This window comes from Plecotus auritus (genome assembly GCF_963455305.1).
Source record: "Plecotus auritus genome assembly, chromosome: 3".
NCBI lineage: Eukaryota > Metazoa > Chordata > Mammalia > Chiroptera > Vespertilionidae > Plecotus > Plecotus auritus.
In genome coordinates, this window is record NC_137772.1 from 145347437 (window position 1) to 145359954 (window position 12518).

The following is a 12518-nucleotide window of genomic DNA, read 5'->3' on the forward strand; positions in this document are numbered from 1 at the left end:
CAATTTTCTCAGAACTAGAACAAATATTTTAAAACTTAATATAGAACCACAAAATACCCTGAATGGCCACAATAATCTTGAGAGAGTAAAACAAAATGGGAGGTATTATGCTATCCAATATCAAACTATACTTGAAGGTTATAATAAAAACAGCATGGTACTGGCATAAAATAATACATATAAATCAATGGAACCAAGTAGAGAACCCAGATATAAACACAAGCCTATGTTATCAATTAATATTTGGCAAAAGAGGCAAGAATATACAATGAGTTAAAGACAATCTATTCAATAAATGAGGTTGGGGAAATTGGACAGATGCATGCAAAAAACAAACAAACAAACAAACTAGACCACCTTCTTACACCATATACAAGAATAAACTCAAAATGGATTAAAGACTTAAAGTTAGAATCAAAATTATTGAGCTCCTACAAGAAAATATATCTGTGAAAATCTCGGACATTTCTTTTGGCAATATTTGTCTGATATATCTCCTGGGTAAGGAAAACAAAAGAAAAAATAAATAAATATAAATAGATATATCTAACTTAAAAGGTTTTTTAAATATATTTTTATTGATTTCAGAGAGGATGGGAGAGGGAGAGAGAGATAGGAACATCAGTGATGAGAGAGAATCTTTGATTGGCTGTCTGCTGCATGCCACCTACTAGGGATTGAGCCAGCAACCTGGGCATGTGCCCTGACCAGAAATAAAACAGTGACCTCCTGGTCATAGGTCAATGCTGAGCCATGACAGTCAGGCAAACCAAAAAGTTTTTGCACAGATTGGAAACCATCCATAAAACAAAAAGACAATCTACTGAATGGTAGAAGATATCTGCCAGTGATACATGTGATACGGTGTTAATATACAAAATCTATAAAGAACTCATAACCCTGGCCAGTGTGGCTCAGTTGGTTGGGCATTGTCCTGTACATCAAAAGGTTGCTGGTTCAATTCCTGTTCAGGGCATATGCCTTGGTTGCAGGTTTGGTACCTGGTAGGAGGCAGGCAGGAGGCAGGCAATTAATGTTCTGCTCTCACATCAATGTTTGCCTTTCTCTTTCACTCTTACTTCCTCTTTCTCTAAAAATCAATAAAAATATTTTTTAAAAAGAACTTATAAAACTCAACACCAAAACCAAACAAAAAATGCAATTAAAAAATGGGCAGAGGACCTGAACAAACATTTCCAAAGAGGACATACAGATGGGCAAAAGACATGAAAAGATGCTCAACATCATTAATCATCAGAGAAAGTAACACTAAAACCACAATTAAATACCACCTCACAATTGTCAGAATGGTTATCATCAATAAATCAATAAACAAGTGTTGGCAAGGATGTGGAGAAAAGGGAACACTTATGCACGGTTGACAGGAATGCAGATTTGTATAGCCACTATGAAAAACACTATGGAGCTTCCTCAAAAAATTGAAAATGGAACTGCCTATTGCCCAGTGTTTCCACATCTGGGTATGTATGTGAAGAAACCCAAAACACTAATTTGAAAGAACATATACACTTCTATTTTCATTCCAGCATTATTTACAGGCTATGGAAGCAATCCAAGTGCCCATCAATAGATGAATGAAGAATAATGTAGTGGTACATATATACAATAGAATATTACTTGGCCATAAAAATAATTAAATCTTACCATTTTCAACAGCATGAATGGGCCTAGACTGAGGATATTTTGCTTAATGAATAAACGGTCAGAGAAGGACAAATACCATATGACTTCACTTTTATGTGGAATCTAAAGAATAAAATAATGGAACAAACAAAACAGAAACAAACTCATAGACACAGAGAACAGACTGATGGTTGCTAGTGGGAAGGGATTTGGGGAGATTGGGTGAAAAGGTGAAGATATTAAAAAGTACAAATTGGTATTTACAAAATAGTCATCAGAATGTAAAGTACAGCATAGGGAATGTGGTTAATAATATTGAAATAACTATGTATGGTGCCAGGAGTACTAGAAATATGGAGGGGGAACACTTTCTAAAGTATGTGATTGTCTAACCACTATGTTGCACACCTGAAACCAATACAAAATAATACTGAATGTAAATTGTAATTGAAAAATAAAATGTAAAAGAAAAAAATGTCTTCAGACATTGCCAATGTCACTCAGGAGGCATTGAAAACCAATGACCTGTAGGATAATTTGGGAATTTTGGGACTTACAATATTATAGAGAAATATAGATGGTCTATAAACATAGTAATTTATTTTACAATAGAAGACATAATCCTAAAAGTAAGAAAATAATAATGGCAATTGTTTGTATATATATATATACTAGGGGCCCAGTGTACAAAATTCATACACGGGGGAGGGGTCCCTCAGCCCAGCCTGCCCCCTCTCACATACTGGGAGCCCTCAGGGGATGTCCTACTGATGGCTTAGGCCCACTCCCTGTTGGAGCAGTCTGTCCTCCCTTAGCCGGAGGCAACTGGGCTGATCAGGGGAAGGCGCCAGCCCCATCACCCCACTACTGCAGCCACTGCCAGTCACCGCAACCACCAACATATTTTCATCAACATGGACTCCAGTCCCTTCACCATGAAAAATGACAACTTTCTTTAGGCATTTTCAAGATGTGCCTTTCATAAGATATGACATTTCTTTCTTTATTTTTCTTTTTATCCTCACCTGAGGATATGTTTCCATTGATTTTTTTCCCCTTCCCTGCGATTCCAGGCACGGCCACTTCCCAAGCCTACAGCCTCTGCCCCAGGCTGTAGGCTTGGGAAGCAGGTACCCCTGTCCCCCAAGCTTAAAGCCTCTGCAGGATGGCAGCTGGGAGTGACCTGAGTGCCGAGGAGGTTCCCGGGACCCAGGTATGTATGCAAATTAACCGCCATCTTTATTGGGCTAATTTGCATACTAACTCTGATTGGTTGTGGGCGTAGCGGAAGTACGGTCAATTTCCATGTTTCTGTATTATTAGGAAAGATATATATACTAGAGGGGTGTCCCTCAACCCAGCCTGCACCCTCTCCAATCTGGGACCCCTCGGGGGATGTCCGACTGCCACAGGGATTGGGACTAAACCGACAGTCGGACATCCCCGGTCCCAGATTGGAGAGGGTGCAGGCTGGGCTGAGGGACACCCACTCCTCTGCCCCCAGTGCACGAATTTCATGCACCAGGTCTCTAGTAAAGTATGAAAAAATATGAGAAATGTAATTTTAAACCAGAAATGAAATAAGGTCTCTGCCCAGAAGGTGGCTTGTCTAGGTTTATTATTCAGAAAGTAAAAAAGCATTTTATTGAGAATGAAAAAAAAAAAACCCTGAGTTTTTAAGTCTTTTTCTTAGAAACGAATAAAATAATGATGTGCCTCCAAAAGGACTATAGTGGAAATGTTTCTTATACATTGATAATTTAATGGAGTTAATGCAGTTATTTGGGGGGATTTTTTTAGTAGTTATTTTTTTAAATAAATCTTTATTGTTCAGATTATTACAGTTGTTCCTCTTTTTTCCCCCCATAGCTCCACTCCACCCGTTTTCCACCCCACCCTCTGCCTTTACCCCCACCACCACTGTCCTCATCCATAGGTGTACGATTTGTGTCCAGTCTCTTCCCACACCCCCCACACCCCCTTCCCCCCAAGAAATGTCAGTCCACTCCCTTTCTATGCACCTGATTCTATTATATTCGCCAGTTTATTCTGTTCATCAGATTTTTTATTCACTTGATTTTTAGATTCACTTGTTGATATATATGTATTTGTTGTCACTTTGTTGTTCATAATTTTTATCTTTACCTTTTTCTTCTTCCATCTCTTCTTAAAGAATACCCTTCAGCATTTCATATAATACTGGTTTGGCGTTGATGAACTCCTTTAGCTTTTTCTTATCTGTGAAGCTCTTTATCTGACCTTCAATTCTAAATGATAGCTTTGCTGGGTAGAATAATTTTGGTTGTAGGTTCTTGCTATTCATCACTTTGTATATTTCTTGCCACTCCCTCTGGCCTGCATAGTTTCTGTTGAGAAATCAGCTGACAGTCCTATGGGTACTCCCTTGTAGGTAACTAACTGTTTTTCTCTTGCTGCTTTTAATATTCTCTCTTTGTCTTTTGCCCTTGGCATTTTAATTATGATGTGTCTTGGTGTGGTCCTTTTTGGATTCCTTGTGTTTGGGGTTCATTGTGCTTCCTGGACTTGTAAGTCTATTTCTCTCACCAGGTAGGGGAAGTTTTCTGTCATTATTCCTTCAAATAGGTTTTCAATATTTTGCTCTCTCTCTTCTTCTGGCACCCCCATAATTCTGATGTTGAAGTTGTCCCAGAGGCTCCTTACACTATCTTCATATTTTTGGATTCTTTTTTCTTTTTTCTTTTCTGGTTGGGTGTTTTTTGCTTCTTCATATTTCCAATCTTTTACTTGATTTTTGGAATCATCTAGTCTGCTGTTCGATCTCTGTATATTATTCTTTATTTCAGTCAGTGTATGCTTAATTTCTAGTTTGTCCTTTTTCATATCCTTGATGGTCTCACTAAATTTCCTGGAGGTTTTCTAGAAGATTCTTGAGTAACCTTATAACTGTGGTTTTGATCTCTATACCCAGTCATTTGCTTTCCTCGATTTTTTCCATTTGTGACCTATTTCTTTGTCTCCACATTTTGCCTGCTTACAAGTGTTGATAGAGTGACTTTGTGTGCTAGGTGTCCTATAGGGCCCAGTGGCTCAGTCTCCTTAATTACCTGAGGTGGACACGCTTGGTGCACCCCTTTGTGGGCTGTGTGCACAGTCTTGTTGTAGTTAAGCCTTGATTTCTGTTGGTATCACTGGGAGGAATTGACCTCCAGGCCAATTGGCTGTGAGGATCAGTTATGTCTGTGATGGGAGAACTTCTGTACTGGAGACACCCTTAGGGGGCAAGACTTGCTTCAGTGGGGCTTTGGCGCTCACTCAGTCTGCCCCGTGAGTGTGTCTCTCATGGATCTGAAGAGTTGTAATCTGGATGGTCTCACTCTGACCACTGGGTACACTGGCTCTTGGATTTCCAAGAAAGTGCAAAGTCAGCCACTTCCTGAGGCCACCCAGCAGGAGCTACAGAGAGATCTGCAGATTCCTCCTCTTTGTTTTGGGTTTGGAGGTGCCCAGATGAAGCCCAGCTGTGAAGCAATGCAAGCTGCTGTCAAGCTTTGGGCCTTCTTTTGGAGGCTCTGGGGCTCTCTGACACAGCTGCAGTATGTTACATTTTAGATTGCAAAAGGCCAGGCCATTCATATGCTGTAAATTGGGTGGGGCGGGGTCTGGGAATCATGAGGGTGGAGCAAACAGCAATGGCTGACCGTCAGCCCCCCCCCCCCCCCGCCCCCAGAAGAGGTTCCCGGGTCTCTGTGTCCTGTGGCACCATGCAGGAATAATGATCACTGCAAGCATCTCTGAGAGAAAGCCCCCCTTGCATTCTGGCCCGATGCCAGACAGTCCAGTTTCTCCCCATATAAGTCTAGGTCCCCAGAGTCTCACCCAGAACTGAAGTTCAGAACAGTTGAGAGCTTGTATCTCCCCCCCAATTAAAAAGACAACAGTGTACTCAGAGGCCAGCCCTTTCCGTGCCTCTGTATCTCATTCCACACTTCACTTCCACACCTCTGCACCTCCTTTCAGTCTCAGTGTGCATTTCTCTTTCCTTTAAGTTGTATAAATTCCACTCAGCCAGCCTTCCTGTGGTTCTGGATGATATCCGTTTTGTCTTTTAGTTGTAGTTTTGAAGTGGTTGTGTGAGGCAGCAAGTTCAGGTGTTTACCTATGCCTCCATCTTGGTTCCTCTCTGGGGGGATTTTTATGGACTATTTCTTATTAGAGTTAGAAAATTTATGAAGTAATAGTGCAAGGTATAGAATGAGGAGCCCTGTTCAATAAAAAATTATGTTTCTCTTTAAAAAACTGAAAGCCCAAAGCATATGGATAAAGAGTGAAAATTATGTTATTCAAGGATAGAATAGCTCTCATGTCAATTCTGATTATTTGGTGAAAAATAATTTGAAGACATCTGATTGGGTTTTTGAATTTTTCATTGTCTATATATGTTAGTGATCTTAAGCACATATTACTGAAATAGACAACAGAATATTCTTTAAGGATGTTAGCTATTATAAACTGATATAAAAAATCTGTTTATTTGAAAAACACAATTTCTCTAGTTTCTATAATTTCCAGATAAACTACAATCTTTCAGGAAATCTTACAGAGAAATGCAAAATGGAAATAGCAAATTTCACTTTACAGAGTTAATATATAGATAATTCTGCAATGACAATGAAAGCATCTTTTAACAATTCAGCACAAATTCAATTAATTCCATTATGGGGAGGATTTTGAACATTAGGTACAAAAATTATCAAAAAACTCTGAATTCTGCACAATGGCATGACTTTTCAAGTACTTGCCAAACTATTGGCAGTTTTTTCTCAACCTACAAATAGTTTTTGTCTTATAAAAACAAAACCAAATGCCATAAAACTCTATTTCCCCAAAAGTGCATTCAAAAAATGCAGAACTGGGAATGGAGAAAGAAAATGATATGAAGTTAGAGAGCCTTAACCCAGAGTTAGAAAACTCGTGCGTGCGTGTGTGTGTGTGTGTGTGTAAATAAACAGATGTACCAAGCATTTTTAGAGCTATTGAAAAAATAAGAGCTTATATGCCAATGTTATAGAACATATGAATAAGTTACAGGCAGACAAACAGTTGAATAGGCTGCATTTAAATACTGAAATTGGACTAATATTATGATAGTGAAACAGAATGATTTGCAGTTCAGATTAGAAGTCCTGCTGTAATTTTTCTTCCTACCCTTCAGTGCCTTCTTAGATAGAAGCAATCACTAGTTTTCTGTCACTAATATATTAATTTGCAATTTCTGAAATTTGATATGAATGCAATTATATTGTATGTATTCTTTAAAAGAATAATTTTGATGTATGATAGAATGGGATGTAAATAAAGAGGACATGGATCTGTGCACGGTGTCAACATAGATTGCAAGGAAAAAATCTGATTGAGAAAAAGACAAAGATATGGAGATAATACCTGGATAAAAATTTTTACCACTCTTTGGAAAAGAGTGATTATCATTTAATATCAGGACAACGTTGCATATTATTTTAGCCTTGTTCATAAATTTTCACACATCCTTCAGTTATATATTGAAATTTATAGCAGCCTCCCCTTATCTGTGATTTCACTTTCCACAATTTCAGTTCCATGTGGCTTCAGTTACTCACTGTCAACTGCAGTGGGGAAATATTAATGAAAACTTCTAGAAATAAACTATACATAAGTTTTAAATTGCACACCATTCTGAGTAGTATAATAAAACCTCACAACATCCTGCTTCATCACGCCCTGTATGTGAATCATCACTTTGTCCAGTTTCTCTATGCTTGTGCACTCCCTGCCCATTCGTCACTTAAGTAGCAGTCTTCATTTTGAAATCTACTGTCGTGGTATCACAGTGTTTGTGTTTAAGTAACTATTATTTTACCTAATAATGATTTGAAAGTGAAAGAGTAGTGATGCTGGCAATTTGTATATGCCAAAGGGAAGCTATAAAGTGTTTCCTTTAAATAAAAAGGCAAATACAGTACAAACTCTTTTGAGAAACAGAGAGACCACACTAACATAGCTTCTATTACAGTATATTGTTGTAATTATTCTATCTTATTATTAGTTATTATTATTAGTCTCTTACTGTGCCTAATTTATATATTAAACTTTAATCTTAGATATATATTTATAGTAATACTATAGGCCCGGTGCATGAAATTTGTGCATGGGGGGGGATCCCCTCAGCCCAGCCTGCACCCTCTCCAATCCAGGACCCTTTGGGGGATGTCTGGGGATAGGGCCTAAACCGGCAGTCGGACATCACTCTCACAATCCTGGACCTCTGCCTCCTAATTGCTCACCTGCCTGCCTGCCTGGTCACCCCTAACTGCACCCCCCCCGCCTCTGCATGCTTGCCTTATCGCCCCTAACTGCCACCTGCCCACCGGCTTGGTCACCCTCTACTGCCCCCCCACCAGTCTAATCGACCCCAACTGGCCCCCCTGCTGGCCTGGTCACCCTTCACTGCCCCCCCTTGCGGGCCTGGTCACCCCACGCAGCCTTCTTGTTCAGTCATTTGGTCGTCCCTCACTAGCCCCCCTGCCGGCCTGGTTGTAGGCAGCCATCTTGTGAGGGCATGAGGGTCAATTTGCATATTACCTCTTTATTATATAGGATATAGCTTTTGGTACCATCTGTGGTTTCAGAAATCCACTGAGGGATCTTTGAATATATGAATAAGAAGGATCTACTATATGTATTTTCATTTATGATATAGGTTCATAGGTCCTTGGCTTATAGATGGCTACTTTTTCTGCATCCTCACATTATCTCTCTTCACTCTCTGTGTGTATATATCTATTTTCTTCTTAAGGACTGGTTTGGCTCAGTGGATAGAGCGTCAGCCTGCAGACTGCAAGGTCCCAGGTTCGATTCCGGTCAAGGGCACGTAACTTGGTTGCTGTCACATCCCCAGTAGGAGGTGTGCAAGAGGCAGCTGATCGATGTTTCTCTCTCATCGATGTTTCTAACTCTCTATCCCTCTTCCTTCCTCTCTGTAAAAAATCAATAAAATATATTAAAAAAAAAAAAAAGGACAGCAGTCATATTGGATTTTGAGGCCCAGACATATGTTCAAATAGAGTCATATTTGGAAGTACTGGGAATTAGGACTTAAATATATAAATTTTGAGGATCATAATTTAGCCCATAAAAGCCCCCAATTATTATTATTATTATTATTATTATTATTATTTATTATTATTTGCCTTTCAAAAACTCTAATATAAAGGAATCTAAGTCACAACTGACAAATTCAATTGAAAATCTTCAGGACTTTTAGAACGGACGATGCTCCTAAGAGTTGGATTTGTGTATTACAGTAAAAGCTTTCTGGTACTGAAAGTTCTTGTAAACTGTAAAATATGTGCATTATTTCCATTTAACTCACAATTAAATTCTGTGTTTTAGTGAATAATATGTAAAACATATTTCTTGTTTCATCTTTGTTCTGGGAAATATATTACAAATGTTTAATATAGAGAACAATTTTATTACTAACTAGAGGCCTGGTGCACAAAATTCGTGCACAAGTGCAATCCCTAGGTCTGGCCAGCAATTGAAGGGTGAGCGTCTGGCATGGAAGGGCAGGTCCCAGCTGACCTCTAGGCCCTCGACAACACCTGGGCCCCTGGGCCCCTGCATGTCCCCCTTTGCCTGAGTCACAGCTCCTGAGTCCCCACGCGGAGATGTGGTGAGTGCAGCCAGATGCCACGGGCTGGGGCACAGCATGGGCCTCTATGAAGCTGGTTCCCTGCAAGTGATGGTCCATGAGAATATCAATACCAGTAATGACTGTGCTTTTGGTACCTTCACCCTCGGGGCCTTCAGCAGAGACATTTCCACCAATAAGCGAGTCATCAATATTACCCTCTGTCCTACTGACCATCTTCCCCTCTACTCGCAGGCACAGCCCATCTGGGGTCTCCCAGATCTTATAGATATCTGAGAACATCTCATCATGGCTGATGAAGTCCTGGTAGAGGATCATGATGCCAGCTGGAAGGAGAAATCAGCGCTGCCTTAGCAGGAGCATGGAGTGCAGTGCAGCAGTGTGGTACTTGGGGGCATGGGGGGTGGGCGGAAAAGCTGCTTTTATTCTTTCAAGAATTCTAAGGCTCAGTTTCTTAACAATGATGATTGACATTTGGGGCTAGATAATATTTTGCTGTGTGATTGTACGATGCATTGTAGGATGTTTAACAGCATCCTTGTACTCTCTTCACTAGATGCCAATAGGACCCCTCCCCCAAACAACAACAACAACCACAAAACACACACACACACACACACACACACACACACAAAATAGTGGCAATAGCCAAAAGAGATTCCAGACTTTGTCAAATGGTCCCTGGGGAGCAAAACCGCACCCAATTTAAAACAAGTGATCTAAGGAATTTTTTGAAACACAATTTCATATTAGAAAACAAGAGGTTTTAGTCTGTATACCAGGAATTAAATACGAATTTTGCTATTTGCTAGTTTTGACTTCTAGTGTGTCACTTTATTCTCTGGGATTCTATTTCCTCATTTGCAAATTGAGGATCATTTCCACCTGCTGCTTGAGAAACTTAGAATCAATTGCCAATTCCATATCATGGCTTTTGAAGGAGAAGTAAAGTCTATGATTAGAGAAAATAATCCAATCCAAGAAAACTCATTTACTTTGGTTGTCAAATAAACCCCTCAAAGGTGACATGTAAAGTGAAACATGCAATAATAAAAATGCAAGTCTTGGAATAAAGAGGATTCAGATTGGTTTTGTAGAAGAGGGGAAAAAAGTACAAGGACCCCAAAGTCTTTGTCAGAAAATGATTATGCCTTTTCTCCCATTTTAGAGTGGTAATACTGATATTTATTTCTAGGCCTGATATCAAAAAGTCACTGCATGTGAAAGAACTATAAAAATCACAGTGCCATATGTAGCTTATGGTTGCTCCACCATTTTTGTTTTCACAATTATTATATTAATGTTACACAAGCCAGTAAAACATATATACTGAAGAAAATTGTATTTCATAAGTTTAAATTGGCATGAATTTGAATTTACTATTACAGATAGTATCTTACCCTTCCATGTAACTTGGTTCCAGCCACATGCCCATTATATTTCATTCTTGATCTTTGTATGAATAATTCATCAAAGTTTATGCTTATGATATGATTCCCATATTCTAGAATAGTCATCTTTTCGTTGCAATATTTAAAAAATGGTAAACACTCCATTTTCCATAAAGGACATGAACCCAATTTTGGTTCTTAAATAGCATGTTTTGTTAAAAAACTTCCAGACACTTACAAACATACTTTTTATTTTACACTAGAGGCCTGATGCACGAAGATTCGTGCAAGAATAGGCCTTCCTTCCCCTGGCTGCCGGCACCACCTTCGCTCCGGCCAGAGCTGCCTTCGGCCTCTCACCTTGTCGCATCAATTTGCATATTCCCTCCTTATTGGCTGTGGGTGCCACATCTTTTTCGTGGAGTTATGGTCAATTTGAATATTCCATCTTTATTAGATAGGATAGTTACAGAGTTAACTCTTATAGGCTATGTGACATTTCACTCATTTTATCTTCTTGAACTGCAAATATAACTATGAAATTTTCATCTTTCATATTAAGTTTACTTTGACTACCTATTTTGATAATAACTGATTAAAGTTTTATTTTGCTCTAAATTCCTGATTTTTTCTGCTTCTTTTCTTCTTGATGTTATTATTACTTACTAGAGTACCAGTGCACGAAATTCATGGATGTTTAACAGCATCCTTGTACTCTCTTCACTAGATGCCAATAGGACCCCTCCCCCCAAACAACAACAACAACCACAAAACACACACACACAAAGACACACATACATAACCACACACACACACACACACACACACACACACACACACACACACAATGGTGGCAATAGCCAAAAGAGATTCCAGACTTTGCCAAATGGTCCCTTTGGCAAAGAGATTCCAGACTTTGCCAAATGGAGCAAAACCACACCCAATTTAAAACAAGTGATCTAAGGAATTTTTTGAAACACAATTTCATATTAGAAAACAAGAAGTTTTAGCCTGTATACCAGGAATTAAATCCAAATTTTGCTATTTGCTAGCTTTGATTTCTAGTGTGTCCCTCAGCCAGACTGCACCCTCTCCCTCTTGCAATCTGGGATTGCTGGCTCCTAACCGCTTGCCTGCCTGCCTGCCTGATTGCCCCTAACCTGCTTCTGCCTGCTAGCCTGATCGTCCCCTAACTGTTCCTCTGCTGGCCTAATTGACACCTAACTGCTCCCCTGCAGGCCTGATCGCCCCAAACCGCTTTCCCCTGCCAGCCCAATTGCCCCCAACTGCCCTCCCCTGCCAGCCCAATCACTCCCAACTGCCTTCCCCTGCCAGCCTGATTGCCCCCAACTGCCCTCCCCTGCCAGCCATCTTGTGACAACATGGGGGCGGCCATCTTGTGCAGGCATGAGGGTCAATTTCCATATTACCTCTTTATTATATAGGATGAGCCTTTTCAACTGTTTATAATTTTGTACAAGCATTATGTACAAGCATTGGAATTAAAAGATTTATCAGTTTATAAATCTAATGATAGTAATTAATTCAATCGAAGCTATTTCTCTTTATGTTGTGATACAATCATTATATAATACTAGAGGTCCAATGCATGAAATTCATGCAAGGGGCTCGGTCATCATAGCCTCTGCTGGCCCCTGTGGCCCTCGCAGCCCTGGCTTCAGAAAGTCGTCTGGACGGTAGTTCTGCTGTTTGGTATAATTAGAATATTAGTTCTTTATTATATAGGACTAGAGGCCCAGTGCACGAATTCATGCATGGGTGGGGTCTGGCCGGCCCACCCCCCAATCAGG